The 21,986-nt window shown below is 49.4% G+C and overlaps 1 pseudogene; it reads left to right on the top strand.

Moving 5' to 3' along the window:
* The window catches only part of LOC132892379 (H-2 class II histocompatibility antigen, A-U alpha chain-like), a 32,993-nt pseudogene extending 13,708 nt beyond the window's left edge, over positions 1–19,285 (top strand).
* The last annotated feature ends 2,701 nt before the right edge of the window (positions 19,286–21,986 follow it).

Genomic DNA, 21,986 nt, shown 5'->3' with positions numbered 1-21,986 from the left:
TCACATTGATAACATCACCCGGATAGCTTTCTTTCATCTCAGAAATATTGCAAAGATAAGAAATTTAATGTCATTGCATGATGCAGAAAAACTAGTTCATGCTTTTGTTACCTCCAGGTTGGATTATTGTAATGCCTTACTGTCTGGATGTTCCAATAAGTGCATAAACAAGCTCCAGTTAGTTCAAAATGCCGCAGCAAGAGTCCTTACTAGAACTAGAAAATATGACCACATCACGCCTGTCTTATTCTCACTGCATTGGCTCCCAATCAAATTTTGTATTGATTATAAAATACTACTATTGACCTTTAAAGCACTAAATGGTCTCGCACCACAGTACCTGAGTGAACTTCTGCTCCTCTATGACCTGCCACGCCTACTTCGATCAAAAGGTGCAGGCTATCTGCTGGTACCTCGTATAGTGAAGGCTACATCAGGGGGCAGAGCCTTTTCTTACAAAGCCCCACTGTTATGGAACAGCCTTCCAAGTAATGTTCGGGAATCAGACACAGTCTCAGCATTTAAGTCTAGGCTGAAAACATATCTGTTTAGTCAGGCCTTGTGTTAATGGTGTTTATGAGGTAAAGGAGTAGATCTGGAGGGTCCTCAGACATAGAGTGTTTTGGTAAACTGGGATGTATGGATGCTGTCAGTCCCCACTAGCTTGCTCACTCGAGTTTGTTGACAGTGTAGTGGCTGGCTGCTTTATGTCCCGGGGCTCCCTCATGCCTGTGTTACCTTCTGGCTCTCTCCTTTTAGTTATGCTGTCATAGTTAGTTGCCGGAGTCCCTGCTTGTACTCGGTGCAATATGTATACTGTTCCTACTTATTCAGGTGACATTGGGCATACCTAACCACCTGTGTTTTTCTTTCTCTCCCCCCCACCCCAAATCTGTCCCTCTGAGTTACATGGAGTCAACAGGAAATCTTTTGGTGGAGATGGTGGGGACCTCGACTGGCTATCGTAGCCTGCAGGGAATCGGCCGTCAGACATTCTGTCGCATGTCCCAGACCCAGTGAAATGTAACTGAATTGTCTTGGCCAGGCCTAAGGGTCCCATCTGCATCTCATCATTGCTGAGGAGTGTGCTCCCATCACCCAATCAAGCATCCAGCCAGAGCAGGTCATGATATATTTTTTACCATATTAACATGCCATTGTGTGTTATGCCTGATGTAAAGACTCTCGTCTCTGCGAGCCTACCACACAGATTTAATACTTGTCATTTTTAGGGCATACCTAACAACGTGTTTTCTTTCTCTCTCTCTCTCTCTCTTCCCCCTCCCCCCCCATCTGTCCCTCTGAGTTACATGTTGATCCTGGGATTGAGATGCTGGCCTCTTCTGCCCCTCGGACCTGCTTGATCCATCCTGGTGCCCTGTGTCTGGTCGGAGTTTTATCGCCCCACTCCTGTGAAGGACAGCCCCATGAGGACAGTTGAGGGTTATACCTGTTAAAACTGTTAATATTATAGTCAGGCTGTCTGTTGTTGCCCAAATGAGGATGGGTTCCCTTTTGAGTCTGGTTCCTCTCGAGGTTTCTTCCTCATGTCGTCTGAGGGAGTTTTTCCTTGCCACCGTCGCCACAGGCTTGCTCATTGGGGATAGATTAGGGATAAAATTAGCTCATGTTTTAAGTTGTTCAAATTCTGTAAAGCTGCTTTGCGACAATGTTTATTGTTAAAAGAGCTGTACAAATAAACTTGATTTGATTTGATTTGATTTGATTAATGGACGAGTCCACCTCTGAGTCATCAGCCTCAGTCTCCTCAGTGGAAGACATGACGGTGGGATTGAGGAGATCCTCAAAGTATTCCTTCCACCACCCGACAATGTCCCCAGTCGAGGTCAACAGCTCCCCACCCGCACTGTAAACAGTGTTGGCAGAGTACTGCTTCCCCCTCCTGAGGCACCGGACGGTTTGCCAGAATTTCTTCGAGGCCGACCGATAGTCCTTCTCCATGGCCTCCCCGAACTCCTCCCAGTTCCGAGTTTTTGCCTCTGCAACTGCCCGAGCTGCAGCATGCCTGGCCTGCTGATACCTGTTGGCTGCCCCTCCTAGAACTGCCACCTTATTGAGGTGGAGGGGTTTGTGTGCTTGAATGATCCTAGGAGCTATGTTGTCGGGGGCATTATGCCCCTGTTAGGGTTTCCCAAGGCAGACAGGTCCTAGGTGACAGGCCAGACCAAGAGCAGTTCACCAAAAAACCCCTATGGAGAAAAAATCCAGGACCGTGACGTCGCCCGGTAGGACGCAGCCGGGGCCCCACCCTGGAGCCAGGCCCAGGGTTGGGGCTCGTATGTGAGCGCTTGGTGGCCGGGCCTTTGCCCATGGGGCCCGGCCGGGCTCAGACCGAAGAGGTGACGTGGGCCCAACCTCCTGTGAGTTCACCACCCACAGAGGTAGCAGTAGGGGTTTGGTGCAGTGTGGAATGGGTGGCAGTCGAAGGCAGGGGCCTCGACGACCTGATCCCCGGACACAGCGGCTGGCTGTTGGGACATGGAATGTCACTTCGCTGGGGGGAAAGAGCCTGAGCTTGTGCGGGAGGTTGAGAGGTACCGGCTAGAGATAGTCGGGCTCACCTCCACGCACAGCCTGGGCTCTGGAACCCAGCTCCTCGAGAGGGGCTGGACTTTCCACTTCTCTGGAGTCGCCCGTGGTGAGCGGTGGCGGGCAGATGTGGGCTTGCTTATAGCTCCCCAGCTGAGCCGCCATGTGTTGGAGTTTACCCCAGTGAACGAGAGGGTTGCCTCTCTGTGCCTTCGGATTGGGGAGAGGGCTCTTGCTGTTGTTTGTGCCGACGGGCCAAATAGCAGTATAGAGTATCCAGCCTTCTTGGAGTCCCTGGGAGAGGTACTGAGGGGTGCTCAGACTGGGGACTGCATTGTGCTACTGGGGGACTTCAATGCTCATGTGGGCGACGACAGTGACACCTGGAGGGGCGTGGTTGGGAGGAATGGCCTCCCTGATCTGAACCCAAGTGGTGTTTTGTTATTGGACTTCTGTGCTAGTCACGGTTTGTCCATAACGAACACCATGTTCGAGCATAGGGGTGTCCATAAGTGCACGTGGCACCAGGACACCTTAGGTCGGAGGTCGATGATCGACTTTGTAGTCGTTTCATCTGATCTCCGGCCCTAGGTCTTGGATACTCGGGTGAAGAGAGGGGCTGAGCTGTCAACTGATCACCACCTGGTGGTGAGTTGGATCCGCTGGCGGAGGAGGAAGCTGGACAGACCTGGCAGGCCCAAACGTATGGTGAGGGTCTGCTGGGAACATCTGGCCGAGCACTCTGTTGGGGAGGTCTTTAACTCCCACCTCCGGGAGAGCTTTTCCCAGCTTCCGAGCGAGGCAGGGGACATTGAGTCTGAGTGGACCATGTTCTCTACCTCCATTGTGGACGCAGCTGTTCGGAGCTGTGGCTGCAAGATAATGTTCTCTGGAAATATTCCTGAGCCCATTTTGTGATTTCCAATACAGAAGCATGCCTGTATGTGATGCAGTGCCATCTAAGGGCCTGAAGATCATGGGCACCCAGTATGGTTTTCTGGCCTTGACTCTTACACGCAGAGATTCTTCCAGATTCTCTGAATCTTTTGATGATATTATGCACTGTAGATGATTATATGTTCAAACTCTTTGCAATTTTACACTGTCGAACTCCTTTCTAATATTGCTCCACTCTTTTTTGGTGCAGAATTAGGGGGATTGGTGATCTTTACTTCTGAGAGCCGCTGCCACTCCAAGATGCTCTTTTTATACCCAGTCATGTTAATGACCTATTGCCAATTGACCTAATGAGTTGCAATTTGGTCCTCCAGCTGTTCCTTTTTTGTACCTTTAACTTTTCCAGCCTCTTATTGCCCCTGTCCCAACTTTTTTGAGATGTGTTGCTGTCATGAAATTTCAAATGAGCCAATATTTGGCATGAAATTTCAAAATGTCTCACTTTCGACATTTGATATGTTGTCTATGTTCTATTGTGAATACAATATCAGTTTTTGAGATTTGTAAATTATTGCATTGCATTTTTATTTACAATTTGTACTTTGTCCCAACTTTTTTGGAATCAGGGTTGTAAACAAAAACATTGATCCATCCATTTTCTGACACTTATCCAGGTCTGGGTCATGGGGGTAGCAGCCTAAACAGAGCAACCCAGACTTCCCTCTTCCCAGCCACCTCCACCAGCTCTTCCGGGGGGAATACCAGGGCATTCCCAGGCCAGCTGAGAGATGTAATCTCTCCAGCATGTCCTGGGTCTGCTCCAGGGTCTCCTCTCGGTGGGGCATGCCCAGAGAACCTCCCCTGGGAGGTGTCCAGGGGGCATCCTAACAAGGTGCCCAAACCACTTCAACTGACTCCTTTTGATGTGGAGGAGCAACGGTTCTACTCTGAGTCTCTCCCAAATGACCGAGCTTCTCACCCTGTCTCTAAGGGAGAGCCCAGCCACCCTGCAGAGAAAACTCATTTTGACTGCGTGTATCTGTGATCTCATTCTTTTGGTCACTACCCACAACTCGTGACCATAGGTGAGGGTGGGAACGTAGATGGACCAGTAAATTGGGAGCTTTGCCTTTTGGCTCAGCTCTCTCTTCACCAGAACAGACCAGGTTAGCGTCCGCATCACTGCTGATGCTGCTCTGATCTGTCTGTCCAATTCCTGCTCCCCCCTTACCCTCACTCGTGAACAAGACCCTGAGATACTTAAACTCCTCCACTTGAGGTAGCAACTCCCCCCGACCTGAAGTAGGCACTCCACCCATTTCTGGCTGAGCGCCATGGCCATGGACTTGGAGGTGCTGATCCTCATCCCAGCCGCTTCACACTCAGCTTCAAACCGTCCCAGCGCATGCTGTAGGTCACAGATTAATGAAGCCAACAGGACCACATCATCCACAAAAAGCAGAGATGTGATCCTGATGCCACCAAACCGGACACACTCCGCTCCTTGGCTGCGCCTAGAAAAGTTATGAACAGAACCGGTGACAAAGGGCAGCCCTGGTGGAGTCCCACATGCACCGGGAACAAGTCCGACTTACTGCCAGCAATGCAAACCAAACTCCTGCTCTGGTCATACAGGGTCCGAATGGCCCACAACAGTGGGCCCCAAACCCCATACTCCTAATGTTAGGGTTTTGCTGGGATTCGAACCTGGTTCGTTGGTGTGATAATCCAGCAAACCCCCACTAGGCCTCCAGGGGGATGACTCAAATGCAGAGGCGTGAGGCGGAAGTAGAAAAAGAATCAAAAGGTTTATTTAAACTATATACACTATATACAGGGCAAAACAAAAGACAAAAAAAAACCAAAGAGTATAATCCAAAAGAAAAGCAAAGTGCAAAAATTCAAAAGCTAAGAAGATCAAAAAACACAGTACAAAGGAAACTGGAGATAAACATAACAGCACAAAGACTCCGTGACAAGAGGACTGAACTCAGGGGTATAAATAGACAAACTAATTAAGGACACAGGTGAAGATAATTAGGCAATTAACACAAACACAAAACACAGGAACAGTGGCGGCCTCTAGAGGCCAAAATAAACACGACATGAAAAGGAAATAACAGCGGCCTCTAGAGGCCAAAACAGTCCTAGTCCTAACAGGACCCCCCCCTCTAGGAGCGTCTCCTGACGTTCCCAGGGCGATCCGGATGGGCCGAATGGAAGTCCCGACATAGTTCTTTATCAAGGACATCCCGAGCAGGAACCCAGCAGCGCTCCTCAGGACCATAGCCCTCCCAGTCCACCAGATATTGCAACCCGCCGCGGACCCGGCGGGAGTCAAGCAGGCGATTCACAGTGAACACAGTCTGCCCCTGGAAGATGCGGGGGGGTGGGGGGTTCCTAGGGGCAGGGGCATACGTAGACGTCAGTACGGGCCGTAACAGGGAAACATGGAAAGTGGGGTTGATCCTCAGAGTCCGGGGCAACTGGAGCCGGTAGGAGACAGGGTTCACCCTGCGCACCACCTTGAAGGGGCCAATGTAGCGAGGAGCAAGCTTGCGGTTCTCCACCCGCAGTGGAAGGTCCTTAGTGGACAGCCAAACACGCTGCCCAGGGCGGAAAGCGTGTGCAGGTCTTCTATGGCGGTTGGCCTGAGTCTGGTTGGTTCTGGAGGTCTGTATGAGGGTCTTCCTGACCTTGCTCCAGGTCTTGCGACACCGTCTCACATATTGGTTGACCGAGGGCACCCCCGCGTCCTCCTCCTGGTCCGGGAACAGAGGTGGCTGGAACCCGAATTGGCACTGGAATGGCGACAGCTTGGTGGCCGATGACTGCAGGGTGTTGTGGGCGTACTCCGCCCATGGCAGCCAGGTGCTCCACGATGTCGGGTTATCCATAGCCAGGCCTCGCAGGGTGGTTTCCAGGTCCTGGTTGAGCCTCTCCGTCTGACCATTGGACTGTGGGTGAAACCCAGAGGAGAGGCTGGCAGTGGCTCCGATGACCTTGCAGAACCCGTGCCACACTCGGGAGGAGAACTGGGGCCCTCGGTCTGAGACGATGTCCTGTGGAAGACCAAAGACTCGGAAGACATGATTAAACAAAAGTTTCGCAGTTTCAAGAGCAGAGGGGAGTTTGCACAGTGGTATGAAGCGGCAGGCCTTGGAGAATCTGTCAACTAAGACCAAAATGACCGTGTTACCTTGTGACTCAGGGAGACCCGTGATAAGGTCGACTGCCACGTGGGACCAGGGACGCCGGGGAATGGTCAGAGGATGCAGGAGACCCTGGGGACGCTGTCGTGGGTTCTTGGTTCTGGTGCAAACCTCACAGGACAGGACAAATGACCTTACTTCCTTCTCCATGTTAGGCCACCAGAAGCGTCTTTTCAGGAAGTCCAGGGTCCTCCGAGCTCCCGGGTGGGCGGTGAGAGGGGAAGAGTGACCCCACTGGAGAACCTTGGCCCGGGCTTGATGTGGGACGTACAAGAGGCCTGGTGGCCCCGTCCCAGGACCGGGGTCCTGGCGTTGGGCTCGTCGGACAGCCTCCTCAATACCCCAGCGGACAGGGGCCACAATCCGGGACACAGGGATAATAGGCCCGACTTCATTCTCCCTGTTAGTGGCAGAAAACAGTCTGGACAGTGCGTCAGGTTTGGTGTTCTTGGAGCCGGGGCGGTATGAGAGGGTGAAGTCAAACCGACTGAAAAACAGGGCCCACCTAGCCTGTCGAGGGTTCAGTCTCTTGGCTTGCTGGAGGTACTCCAGGTTCTTGTGGTCAGTCCAAACCAGGAATGGATGTTGTGCTCCCTCCAGCCAGTGCCTCCACTCCTCAAGGGCCAGTTTGACCGCTAGCAGTTCTCGATCCCCCACATCGTACCGGGACTCAGCAGGACTCAGGCGGTGGGAGAAGTAAGCGCAGGGGTGCAGCTTTCCTTCCGAACGTTGAGAGAGCACCGCGCCGACACCACTGTCCGAGGCGTCCACCTCCACGATGAATGGTTGGGAGGTGTCCGGGAGAACCAGAATGGGTGCCGTGCAGAAGCGGTCCTTGAGGTCTTTGAACGCCTTTCCTGCCTGAGGAGACCAGCCATAAGATCCACCTGTCCCTTTGGTGAGGTCTGACATGGGTGCTGCCACAGAACTGAAGTTCCTGATGAACTTGCGGTAGAAGTTAGCGAATCCTAAGAACCGCTGAACCTCCTTAACGGACTTGGGAGTAGGCCAGTCCCGGACGGCCAGGGTCTTGGCAGGGTCCATTTGGAGTTGGCCTGTCCGTACAATAAATCCCAGAAAGGAGACCTCGGGAACATGAAATTCGCATTTCTGGGCCTTGGCGAACAGATTGTTCTGTAGCAGCCTCTGGAGAACCTGGCGGACATGGTGGCGGTGCTCCTGCACGGTCTTGGAAAAGATAAGGATGTCGTCGAGGTAGACAAAAACGTATAGGTTAATCATGTCCCTTAAGACGTCGTTGATTAGGGCCTGAAAAACAGCTGGTGCGTTGGTGAGTCCGAAGGGCATCACCTGGTATTCGTAGTGCCCAGACGGGGTGTTAAAGGCAGTCTTCCACTCGTCTCCCTGTCGGATACGGATGAGGTGGTATGCGTTCCGTAGGTCCAACTTGGTGAAGACGGTGGCGCCTTGGAGCAGGTCGAAAGCTGTGGACATCAGCGGAAGGGGATATCGGTTGCGCACAGTGATCTTATTCAGGCCCCTGTAATCAATACATGGTCGGAGCCCCCCATCCTTCTTGCCGACAAAGAAGAAGCCGGCTCCAGCAGGTGAAGTGGAGGGTAGAATAAACCCAGAGACCAGGGCATCTTTGAGGTATTCCTCCATGGCCTTGCGTTCTGGCTGAGAGAGTGAAAACAGTCTGCCACGAGGAGGGGTAGTCCCAGGGAGCAAGTCGATGGCACAGTCGTAGGCCCGGTGCGGAGGAAGAACGGCGGCCCTGCTCTTGCTGAATACCTCCTTGAGATCCCAGTACTCTGTGGGAACTTGAGATAACTCGGTGAGATCAGGGGGCTCGGCAGGAGACACAGGAGAGCTAGAGAGCAGACAAGAGGCATGGCATGCAGGGCCCCATTCCACAACCTGGCTTGTTACCCAGTCTATGCGAGGGTTGTGGCGAGTAAGCCAAGGAAGGCCTAGAATAACTGGGAACTCAGGTGAAGGAATCAGGTGCAGGGATATTTCTTCCTTGTGACCTTGAGACTGGAGGAAAACTGGAGAAGTAACTTGGGTGACTCTTCCATCACCTAACGCTTGGCCATCGAGGGCAGACACAGACAGTGGGACTTCAAGAGGTGCAGTCGGAATATTGATGCTTTGGGCGAAGTGAATATCCATAAAGTTCCCAGCCGCCCCTGAGTCTATCAAAGCTTGACAAGAGTGGACAGACTCACCCCAGGAGATGGAGACCGGGATGTAGATTCCTTGGCCAGGGAGTCCGGGAGAGAGGGTAGGCCCCGTCACAACCCTCCCTCGGCTGGACGGGGCGGTCCTTTTCCCAAGAGTTCGGGACATGATGCTCGGAAGTGACCAGGCTTGCCACAGTAGATGCAGCACTTGTCCCTCCTTCTGCGCTCCCTCTCAGATGCGGAGAGGCGAGTACGACCCACTTGCATGGGTTCTGGACAGTCACTGAAGGAGGTAGACGGTCTCCAGGTAGAGGTAGGGAGGCTGGGGGGGCTCAAGGCTTGGTGGCGTTCTCTCATCCTGTTGTCCAGACGAATAGCATGTGAGATGAGGGTTTCGAGGTCACTTGGGCATCCAATAGAGGCCAGACCGTCCTTGATGGGGTCAGACAGACCATGGTGGAAGGCTGACACCAGGGCAGTCTCGTTCCATCCACTTACTGCTGCGAGTGTTCGGAACGAGATGGCGTAATCTGCGACGCTTCCTCCTTGCCGGATGGACATGAGCTTTCGGGCTGCGTCGGTACTGATGTCTGCCTGATCGAAGACCCGAAGCATCTCTTCAGAAAACAGCTGGAAATCAAAGCACTCAGGTCCCTGTCTTTGCCAGATAGCAGTAGCCCAGGCTCGCGCCTTACCAGCTAATAAGGTGATCACAAAGGCAATCTTGCGGCGATCCGTAGTGTAGGTGGTAGGCTGAAGCTCAAAGGTGAGTTGACACTGGGTAAGGAACTCTCGGCACTCACTGTGCTTGCCGTCATACCTCTGTGGTGCAGGAAGGCTGGGTTCGCGAGGTGAAGAAGGCAGCATTGCAGGAGGCACTGGAGCAGGAGTGGGAGCTGGATCAGGAGCAGGAACTGGATCAGGAGCAGGAGATGCAGGCAGAGATGTCAGCTGTGCCAGGGTTTTCCCAATTTGCTGAAGCAGTTCCTCGTGGCGAGCGAGGGCCTCACGTTGGCTGGTGAGCGTACGTCCATGAGCGTCCATGGTCGCTCCGAAGCATGTCAAAGCTGCCATAATTCCCTGAAGGTTGGCCGGGTAGACAGTTGAAGCAGCCTCTGCTGAGTCGGTCATGACGGAGTCTTTCTGTTAGGGTTTTGCTGGGATTCGAACCTGGTTCGTTGGTGTGATAATCCAGCAAACCCCCACTAGGCCACCAGGGGGATGACTCAAATGCAGAGGCGTGAGGCGGAAGTAGAAAAAGAATCAAAAGGTTTATTTAAACTATATACACTATATACAGGGCAAAACAAAAGACAAAAAAAAACCAAAGAGTATAATCCAAAAGAAAAGCAAAGTGCAAAAATTCAAAAGCTAAGAAGATCAAAAAACACAGTACAAAGGAAACTGGAGATAAACATAACAGCACAAAGACTCCGTGACAAGAGGACTGAACTCAGGGGTATAAATAGACAAACTAATTAAGGACACAGGTGAAGATAATTAGGCAATTAACACAAACACAAAACACAGGAACAGTGGCGGCCTCTAGAGGCCAAAATAAACACGACATGAAAAGGAAATAACAGCGGCCTCTAGAGGCCAAAACAGTCCTAGTCCTAACACCTAATGCATGCCCCCACAGGGCACCCCGAAGGACACGGTCGTAAGCCTTCTCCAGGTCCACAAAACACATGTAGACCAGTTGGGCAAACTCCTATGCACCCTCCAGTACCCTTGCAAGGGTAAAGAGCTGGTCCAGTGTTCCATGATCAGGATGAAAACTGCATTGTTCCTCCTGAATCCGAGGTTCAACTATCAACTGGACTCTCCTCAAACAAAACATCTCATCTCCTCTAGCCGCTTTATCCTTCTACAGGGTCGCAGGCAAGCTGGAGCCTATCCCAGCTGACTATGGGCAAAAGGCGGGGTACACCCTGGACAAGTCGCCAGGTCATCACAGGGCTGACACATAGACACAGACAACCATTTACACTCACATTCACACCTACGGTCAATTTAGAGTCACCAGTTAACCTAACCTGCATGTCTTTGGACTGTGGGGGAAACCGGAGCACCCGGAGGAAACCCACGCGGACATGGGGAGAACATGCAAACTCCACACAGAAAGGCCCTCGCCAGCCCTGGGGCTCGAACCCAGGACCTTCTTGCTGTGAGGCGACAGCACTAACCACTACACCATCATGCCGCCCCTCAAACAAAACATATGTAGATTAATCTATGCCTATTAGCTATGAAGTTAATGACCTGAACTAAAACACGCCCAGTAGAACATGTTATTGTATACAGTGTAATTTACCCATAAACCCCAGGAGCTGTGATATTTTTTGAACATTTAAGCAACTTTAATCAGTGGTTCCTTAGTCACTTATTTGAATTCTGCACAAGTTTAGGTACAGTTCCAGTCAAGTTTAGACACACCTTCTAATTCAGTTTTTTTTCTTTATTTTTATGAATTGAAAGTCATTTTCTGTCTTAAGTAATGATGGATGTCGTTTCTCTTTACTCAGTTATTCGTTTCTTGACATAATATGGATTACTACAGTTGTGGAATAGAGCTATTTTATTATATGAATTTTTATTATTTACTATTTACTGTTTGATCTCAAACGCATTAAGAAGGCAAGAAACTCGTCCACTAATTACCTTCTGACGAGACACCCCTGTTAATTGAAAAGCATTCCAGGTGACTCCCTCATGAAGCTGGTTAAGAGAATGCCAATAGTGTGCAGCTGATAACACATCTTGTTTCTCTGTTTCTCACTACACTATTCATGCTACAACTACTATGCACACACACACACATACATACACACACACACTAGCCATAACATGAAAACCACTGACAGGTGAAGTGAATATTTAACAGTTATTCCATGAAATCGAGTCATACATGAGCTGATAGCTGACAAGGCACGTACCACGAGTTGGCTATAATCTGTGTATGACAAGATTGAGTGGAATAACTGTTTTATTCTCTTCACACTCACTGGATTTTGAGAAACAGAGCATTTTTATTTTTATTTTTTGCAAATTCAATCCATAAAAACTTTATACGAAATGTTTGACAAAATCATTTCCGCTTAGAATGTAAACAAACCAGCAAAATGACAGGAGCAATTTGTGAAAAATGCAATAATTCTTGAAAAATAAAAAGATACATTCTTATCATCAAATACTTTTATTCCATATTTCGTTGCTTTTTTGTATTTTTGGGGGTTTTGTTTTCGAGTAGTTTTTATTTTGTCCTTTGTTGGTTCAGCAACATGCTCCGGTCTGGACACTTTTCATGTGATGTCACGACAAACGCGGCCGCCATTTTGGACATGTACTACCAGTAGTTTACCACAAACAACATTGAGGAACGGCAGCAAAGAAAGTGTTTATTTTCAGCAAGACTTCCATCATGCCACTATGTTGTTGTGCACCTGGATGTAGTAACCATCAACAAACAAGGCAAGGGTTATCATTTTATCGGATCCCGGTAGATGCTGACCGATGGAGAAGATGGATAGCGGCATACCAACGTTTGTGTAGTGACCACTTTGTTGGAGGTAAGATGAATAAAATTAGCCAGAAAAGGCATTACATTGCTGTTAACATTCTGTGGCGGCGAGTGTGTAACCAAATAGGCTAAAATAACCCATTGTAACCTCTTTGTTCTTCTGTAGTAGCTATTAGCTAACGACATTAGCTAGCATTGTGTTCCTTTGCTGTTGGTAGACTGTAGGACAGATCAGAGGCAGTGTCCTACAAACAGCGCTTAATTTGAGAGGGAGCAAGCCGGAGCGCGCTCCGGAACCTCGGGCGTTGGCTCCGGCAGCTATTTACACTGGATCCGGTGATCCGACACCTCTTTTGACTATGTAACAAAAAAAAACAACAACAAATAATTAAATTAAAAAATGCAAGTTTATTTAGTGTTAATGTCTGATTTTGATATCTGTCTTGTTGGTGATTTCTCTCATGAAACGACATCCACAAAATATCTGCAGATGAACTTAATTTGCAGTGTTATTACAAAACATGCCCAGAAGTGCAGCGCAGCGCCGCGCCCCCCTCCCCCCCCTTTTTTCCCCGCACCGGAGCCGCTCATCCTCTGCGCTCCGGGACCTCCCACTTTACAAATTAAGCACTGCCTACAAATAAGTGTTCAAAATAAGAGGAACATGTATTTGTCTCTTAAATCCAGGCTGTTCCCTGTAATCTGTAACAACGGTTGGAGAAAGTAATGGCAAATAGTGAGTGCACAAACCATAGAAGGTAAACTGTACACAGCGCCAGGGCAGAGTGATGGTATGTCTACTTTTAGATTGTGTTAGCTTATCAATGAACACACTCGTCACTCGATGAGTTTCACGTCTTTACGACGGATACTTAAATGTGTGTTAGGTATTATTGTTGCAGTCTAAGCAGTCATTGTAGCAGCTAGATGAGCAAGAACCGAAAGGGTCTGTGCCATAAACCGTTATTTCTGTACGGCGTTGCTAATGTGTCGTTACTGTTGTTATTTCTCCCTCTGCTCGCCCTGTAAATGCCCTACGTCGCTGGATAGTGAAGGTGTTTTCTGCATCTCGGTCCTTTTTCTTGTATGTTCTCCGTTTGTCGCCTTCCTCGCATTCAAACCAATTCGAGCCGAAGTCCGCTACATGTCCAAAATGGTGGTCGCATTTACGAAGGTCACGTGACTGAAAAGGGTCTATACAAGCTATGGCCTAGTAGTAGAGTAGCCAACCAGAGCACACAACTGCTCATATCCAGTGAATGTGGATAGATTAACATTGATTATTTCATTACAGTGACACCTGTTAAGGAGTGGGGTTTATTAGGCAGCAAGAGAACAGTCAGTTCTTGAAGTTGATGTATTGGAAGCAGGAAAAATAGGCAAGCATAAGGATCTGAGTGATTTTGACAAGGACCAAATTGTGATGGCTAGATGACTGGGTCTGAGCATCTCCAAAATGGCACATCTTGTGGGGTGTTCCCAGTATGCAGTAGTTAGTACCTACCTATTAGTTCACAAACTAACTGCTGAAAAAGTGCATGATGGCTCAAACAGAAAGGTGTCAACATTAACTTTTTCAGCAGTTTGTGCTGCAGAAGCTTTTCTGTGGGATTGGACCATATGGGCTTGCCTTCATGCCCCATGCAAACCAATGAGCCTTCGACACCCATGACCCTGTCACAGGTTCACTGGTTGTCCTTCCTTGGATCACTTTTGTTCAGTACTCATCACTGCATACTGGGAACGCTCCACCAGATGTGCCATTTTGGAGATGCTAAAACCCAGTCTTCTAACCATCACAATTTGGCCCTTGTCAAAGTCACTCAGATCCTTATGCTTGCCCATTTTTCCTGCTTCCAACACATCAACTTCAAGAACTGACTGTTCCCGTGCTGCCTAATAAACCCCACCCCTTAACAGGTGCCATTGTAATGAGATAATCGGTGTTATTCACGTCACCTGTCAGTGGGTTTAATGTTATAGCTGTTCTGTGCATATATACATACACACAACACTGCGTTCTGGACTCTGATTGGTCAGAAGGTGTTGATTAATTCTCTATAACAGCAGCTCTGACACTAGCACAGGTTCATATTAATGCACTCATTCTGATATGTTCTGTCAAATCTAGTGAAGTCAGTTTATTTGTATGTGTTAGAACGCAGGCACTTATGGATAAAGATGCAGGGGAGAGCAGGTGCAGCACAAACTGCAGCTGTAGCCAAATTGCGAGGCAGAAATCATGGTCAGGAAACAGACGCAGGTCGATTGATCAGTAAACAGGGCAATGCAGGAGAGACGAGGAAATAAGGTCAGAAGGTAATGAAACAGTGGTCTTTATCAGGAAGTCAGTCAGGAAAACAAACAGCTTGGTATAGTCAGGTATGGGACACAGAATGATACTTCGTGAGGTGTGTTTGTGAATGCTGAGCTTAAGTAGGGTTGGTGATTGCAGGGTAATTGGCTGCAGGTGAAGTCATGAGAATTCCAGTGATAGGGGGCGCTGTGGCTCTTGGGAAGTGTAATCCGGAGTGGCCATGTTTGGAGGCTGCTCCGAACTCAGGTTTTCAACACTGTTACTGACAGAAACACCCCCCGGAGAAGCTCCCTCTGGGAGCAACTTCCTTCCTTGGTCAACTTCTCTTTTTCGGTGCAGAATTTTCAGGGTGCTCGCTGTGGAACTCTTGACTAAGCAGGGAGTCTAAGATGTCTCTGGAGCTGACCCAACATTGCTCCTCAGGGCCGTAGCCCTCCCAGTTGACCAAGTACTCGAGTTGTCCCCATCTGCGGTGGGAATTGAGGATCTCCTTGACTTGGTAGATTAATTCGCCTTTAATGTCTGGGGAGGGGGTTTCTTGGGTGGGTGTGTCTGAGGCTAGGGGACCTTGGATAGCAGGTTTGAGGCATGAGATGTGAAATGTGGGTGCCATCTTGCTGTGAGGAGGAATCGTGAGCCTGTACAAGACCTTGTTAATGCTGCATGTTATCTTGAACGGACCGATGAACCTGGCTTGTAGCTTCTTACAGGAGTCGGGACTTCTGAAGTCCTTGGTGGAAACCCATACTCTATTACCTGGGGCATACTCGGGAGTGGTGCTTCTGTGTTTGTGGGCATAGTGTTTGTACTTGGCATTGATGTTCTCCAGTCTTTGATGTACCTCCTCCCATATCTGTTGGCTCCTCTGGAACCAGGAGTCAATGGCTGGAATTTGCATAGGGGTGACGTCCCATGGAAAGAATGGAGGTTGGTATCTGAGTATGCACTGGAACAGGGTTAGCTGAAAGGCTGAATGTTTAAGAGAGTTTTGTGCATACTCAGCCCAGGGAAGGAATTATGCCCAATCCTTCTGGTTTCTCATGCAGTATATATGGAGGAATCAGCCTACTTCTTGATTAGCTCATTCTGCTTGGCCATTGGACTGGGGGTGTTATCCAAATGTGAGACTAACTGATACTCCCAGCTTGTCCATGAATCATGACCATAACCTTGAGATGACCTGGGGGCCCCGGTCACTGACAACGTCCTCGGGGATACTATAGTAATGGAAGATGTAAGTGAATTGCAATTCAGCTGTTTCCAGTGCAGTGGGTACACCCGGTAGTGGGATGAGTCTGAGTGTCTCTGAGAACCTATCAATGATGACCAGGATGACGGTGTTGCTTTGTGACTGGGGTAAGTCAATTATGAAGTCAAGAGTGATGTGTGACCAGGGCTGCTGGGGTACTGAGAGAGGACTTAGTTTGCCAGTGGGAGGATCTCTGGGAACCTTGGCTTGGGCACAGACGGAGCATGAGGAAATGTCATGATTAATGTCAGAAATCATGTTTTCCCACCAATACTTGATTTGGTGGAGCAAGTAAGTGCGATGGCTGCTGGGGTGTCCAGTGGCAGGAGATGAGTTTGCCCAGGTGATGAGTTTGCCTCGAAGTCTGGGCAGAACATGTAACAGTCCAGGCGGACAATTTTCAGAAGGGTTTGTGGGTTGTGCCAGTCTGATCTATTTATCTGCGTCCCAGGTTATAGTTTGTAGGAAGCATTCAGGTGGCAAGATGGTGGTAGGTTCTGACAAGTGCAGTGAGGATGAGTGGATTCAGGATAGAGGATCAACCTTGGTATTCTGGGAACTGGGATGATAGGAGATGATAAACTGGAATTGTGTGAAGAACAAGGCCCATCTGGCCTGACAGGGGTTCAGACGTTTTGCTGTTTTCAAGTACTCGAGGTTCCAATGATCTATCAGGATCATGAATGGGTGTGCTGTGCCCTCCAACCAGTGTCTCCACTCTTCTAGAGCTAATTAACCGCTAGGAACTCTCAATTACTGATGTTGATAAAGGGTTTGTGGAGGTGGACACATCTGAAACAGGAGTAGGAGGAGTACTGTCACAACACCTTGGTGAGTGACCCAAACTGCCAAACTCCCAAACTGACAAAATCCCGACCAATCAGTCCCCAAAATTATCGAGTGGGTAAGGCGAGGATTAACCGCCACCTTTACTCTAAATTTCTCCCCTCGAAATAGAATGTGGACCGACACTAAAGGGTAGTTGTGAACATCCCCGTGCACACACAACACCTTCACCAATTGTGCTTTCCCCAATGCCTCATCTTGCACCAGGCTTTGGTGGATTGAGGTCTGATTACAACCGGAGTCCACCAAAGCCTGATACGTATCCCCTTGGATACTCACCGGTATGCGATACGCTCCGGCCCGATCAAGGGCGGTCTCTGGTGCATCGGGGATCCGGACCACCGCGCCCAGCTCCATCGCCGAGCACTGATGCTGGAGGTGCCCCAGCTCCCTGCAGTGCCAGCATACTGGCCCAGGCTCTCCCTCTGCACTGGTGTTTCAGAGCTCACTCACCTGAGGGGGGGAAGACACAGACATGGAAATAGGAAATGGTAGGGCACCGCTGGTGTGGTGGGCCGGCTGGGGTGGAGCTGGCCCCCGCCTCCGCATTGGGGGAATGGGGTGAGGATGAGAAACAGAAGGGGAGAGAGAGAGAGAGAAGAGAGGGGAGAAGAGGAGACACGCTGGCCTGCCATCGGAACAGCCACCGTATGGTCCTCCGCCAGCTCGATGGCCTGAACCAGTGATGCCGGGCGATGGCACTGGAGCCACTCTGCTGTTCCTTCCGGAAGTCGGGCGATGAATTGTTCCAGCGCCACCAGGTCGATGATTCCCTCGGCGTCACAGTTGTCAGCCCTCAGCCACCGCCAGCAGGCATCCCGGAGTTGCTGGCCAAACGCGAACGGCTGGCCGACCTCCTCCAGGCGCAGTGTGCAGAAGCGCTGCCGTTGCTGCTACGGGGTGAGCCCCACACATTGGAGGATGGCCCTGCAGAGGTCGGCGTAGACCAGCCGGCTGTCAGCGGGGAGCTGTAGGGTGGCCAGCTGCGTCTTGCCCGTTAGCAGGGGGAGGAGGCGCGCCACGTGCTGTTCTACCGGCCAAACCCACGCCTCTGCTGCCTGCTCAAAAAGAGCGAGGAAGGCTTCGGGGTCATTGTTCGGACCCATCTTCGTTAGGGTGAGGTGGGGAGGGTCCGTGGCAGTGGTGATGGTGGACCCCGCCGACGCGAGCAGGTGCCGGAATGCCTGGCGATGTTCCTGCTGTGCCAGCACCAGGGCTTCAAACCATTGTTCTTGCTCCTTCTGGAGTGCGACCAGCGCCTGGTGCTGGCTCTGTTGGGCCGAGGCGAGGGCATGGACCAGGTCCTTGAAGGGGGAGGACTCCATGGGGCTGTCTCCTTCTGCGCTCCATCCCGGGTTTCGGCACCACTGTAGAACCAAAGCAGGTGGGTGGAGCACAGAAGCACGACAGGCCAGAACTGAGTTCTCAGAAACTCTTCTATTTCTAATGATGTGTGGCTTTTCAGCTCATTCAGTCTCTCACACATGCATTCGGGTCAGGAGAGAGCTCCCTTTCTCTGCTCTCTCTCTCCTTTTATAGGGCGCGGTCACTGGGGAAGACACACAAACACAGGTTAACTCACATCAGGTGCAGTGATTCTGCCACTTACCTTCCCTGACTCTGCCCTCCATTGACAGACCGACACTTGACCACGCCCCTGCTGCCACACACAGGTACAACTCATCACGCGTTACCTGCTGGGTCTACCTGACTCCTCACCGCCCACAGCTGATGCTTGACCACACCCATGCTACTACATGATGATTTTTAACTGACATTATTTTCTTGTTTTCTCCTCCCATATTTTATAGCCAACATTTGAACCAAAACAAAAGCTTGACATTGTTCATGTGTAACTATTCTCACTGTATAATAAAAAAAATAATACTCAGAGTGTGCTCAGTGTTAAATAGATGTTCACTCAGTGGACACTTTATTAGGAACATTTAACCTTGTATCTGTACTTGCTTATGTTTTGTCTAAAAATGTGACTTGCTTTTTTGTTCAGAGCCTCCAGAGGTCAGCATCTACCCAAAACACAATGTGGTGCCTGGAGTAAAAAATAACTTCATCTGCTTTATGAAGAATTTCTATCCTCCACACATCAAAGTTAACTGGATGAGGAACGGTGAGTCAGTGACAGAGGGAGTGTACAACAGCCAGCATTCAATGAACACAGATGGAACCTTCAATTCATTCTCCATCCTGACGAGTTCTCCGACTGAAGGAGATGAATACAGCTGCACGGTGGAGCATGAAGCTCTGGACTCACCTCAGACTAGAACATGGGGTGAGAAACAGCTTCACTGGATTTATTTCACTTTATTTTACTTCATAACACTGACTCAGTGTGTGTGTGTGTGTATGTGTGTGTGTGCGTGTGTGTTCCACAGATGAACCAGTGGTAATTCAGAGTGTAACTCCAACGGTGGTGTTTGCAGTGGGAATTGCTGTTGGAATACTGGGATTAGCTATAGGAATGTTCTTCGTCATTAAAGCATCATGTTCCTGTTAAGTGACTGTTATGACCCTGAAGATTAGTTTCCTTAACAGCATGTCCCCTTGTGATTTATTCCTCTAACAGTTACCACAGCAATGATTACAATTTTGAACCAAGTGAGTTCCTGTTGTCGCTAACATTATAGCAGCTATAAACAGTAGCTCCTTCATCAGTCTCTCTTTATTCTCTCTCTTAAAATTAATAAGAAAAAAACACAGTTTGTCATGTTCCTGAGAAACTGTAAAGAAGTGTAAACTCCTCTGTCCTGAAGATGCCATAAAACTTAAAGCTCCAGCTTCACCTCTGACTTACACAGCGCTGACACTGGAGACTCCTTACAGAAACGTCACATAAACACATTACAGAAAACTTCACCATATCAACAATTACACACTTTTTTCATCTGTTTATTATCAGTGGAGCATCTGCTGTCATATGAATCACTTAAGGCCACAAAATCCTGGTCAACACAAATGCTGACCAATATATTTAATATTTGTTTAATAAATGGAAAGGTGCCAGATTCCTGGAAGGGGGCCCTCATTCACAGAATCCCAAAAAAGGACAATATCCCAAATGACCCATCCACATGGAGAGACATCTCTCTCCTCCCCACTGTTTACAAGGTCTTTATGAAGTGTATACTAGCTCGCATCCTCCCATGGCTCGTGGATGCAAACATTCTGTCACCCAAACAAAAAGCCTACATAGATAGACAAGGCATGAATGAGCATGTGTTCTGCCTAAAAACAGCCATTGATGATTTTAAGCATGAATCCTGCAAATTCTACACTGTCTTTCTGGATTTTCGAGATGCTTTTGGGACACTTTCTCACAACGTCATGCTTCGTGCATTGGAGGAAATCCATCTACCTCAGCCCTTCCTGGACATCATCACAGATGTATACCAGGGATCTTTCCTACAAGTCATCTGTGGGAAGCAGCTGACATAGCCAATACCTCTACAGGTGGGAATAAAAACAGGCTGCCCCTGGAGTGCTGTGAACTTTATCCTGGCCATCAACCAGTGGCTGAAGTGGCTCTGCCAGTGTGCACCTCCCCAACTAAGGTCCCCAAACCCTGTGCAAGGATATGCTGATGACGTCCAGATATCATCCAGGGATGAAAGTGTCATCACAGACATGCTAGCCCGCACTGACAAATTCCTCCAGTGGTCAAAACTGGAAGTGAAGCCCTCCAAGTGCGCAGCTTTATACGAGCGCCGCAGCGGTGGCAACCGCTGGTATAAATCCAAGAGCGACAAACCCCCCTCCTTTACAATCACAGGACAGACCATCAGAGTGTACTCACGCCATGAGACATACACTTACCTTGGCCACAAGTTTAACATCGCAGGAGAGTGGAGTGAACAGGTACAGGAGTTGTCCTGTGCCTATAAGACCCGAATCTCTTTGATTGACTCCTCCCCACTCCCAATTGTTATGAAAGTACAGGCCATTAGGGAGGTGGCCCTCGCAAAGATTCAACATCTGTTTGCTAATGTCCACATTCCCCAAAATGTCCTGAAAGACCTGGACAATACAACTGTGAGTGCTGTCAGGAAATGGCTGGGATTAAACACACACACCACGCGGGACATTATCCATCTGTCTCACAGGGAGGGGGGCCTTGGTGTGCCTAATGTTGAGTGGATATACAGTGCAACAAGGCTGACACATCTCCTCAGCATGCTCAACAATGATGATGCTGCAGTGAGAGAGTTAGCAAGATCCTCCCTCCTCCTGGACCTACGGAAGAGAAAGGTGCCCCCAGCTATGGGCAGCCAAGATGGCTTCCTTGGTTTCAGGAGGAAAAACAATGGGAAACTTGACACACAGGTCACAGGTTTTGGGGTCCGCTCTGACTGGCCGGACCTAAATGACCTGTGCAACAGGATGGACGTCAACCTGAAATGGACAGAGGGTATTAACAACCAAGCTGGGCCACCTGACACAGTGGTCACAGACCCATCCATCCCTGTGGAGGCCTCTGTCTACAATGATGGATTACATCAAATTCTCCATATAACATCAGCGAGGAGAGTTCTCCTCAACAACAAGCAGATGTCAATAAAACAGCGTTGGGCAGGATTGAGGATGCAGGGAAAGCTGGCTGCCCTTGACTCTGCTGACCACTCTTTGTCCCATTGTATGTACAGGAACGCCTCTGTGGGGGAGGACATCCTTTGTTTCATAGTCAAGGCCAGGCTGCAGGTGCTACCAACAAAATACAACTTGGCAGTGTGGTACCCAGACCACCATCAACCACACTGCATTATGCACCCTGGGCATGACGTGCACCCTGAATCAGTTGCCCATATCATGAATGGATGCAGCATGTATAAACCGCTCTACATTGCACGCCATGACCGCATTGTGGATCTTATTGCCAGTGCTGTTGGACCACTCTTCCCAAGCAATGTTGCCATGCACAAACACTCACGCATAATGGCAGAGTGGTTCAACAGCACTGAAGATGTGTTTAATGACATCCCTAACACACCAGACATTGTGTTTCAGGATATGGACAGAAGGCAGGCTGTACTACTGGAAGTAGGTTGTGTCTTTGACACATACATGGACATGGCTTTTCAGGATAAAATGGCCAAATATCAGCCCCTACTGACAACCATCACCAGTAGTGGCTACTCCTGCAGACTTATTGTCCTAATATTTGGTAGCCTGGGGCATGTGCATAAACAAACTGTAAGTGGACTGAGAATGGTGGGGCTTCCTAAAGCAAGAG

The sequence above is a fragment of the Neoarius graeffei genome, chromosome 10, assembly GCF_027579695.1.
Source record: "Neoarius graeffei isolate fNeoGra1 chromosome 10, fNeoGra1.pri, whole genome shotgun sequence".
NCBI lineage: Eukaryota > Metazoa > Chordata > Actinopteri > Siluriformes > Ariidae > Neoarius > Neoarius graeffei.
The sequence above is the reverse complement of the archived record's forward strand: the minus strand, read 5'-3'. Positions and strand labels throughout refer to the sequence as shown.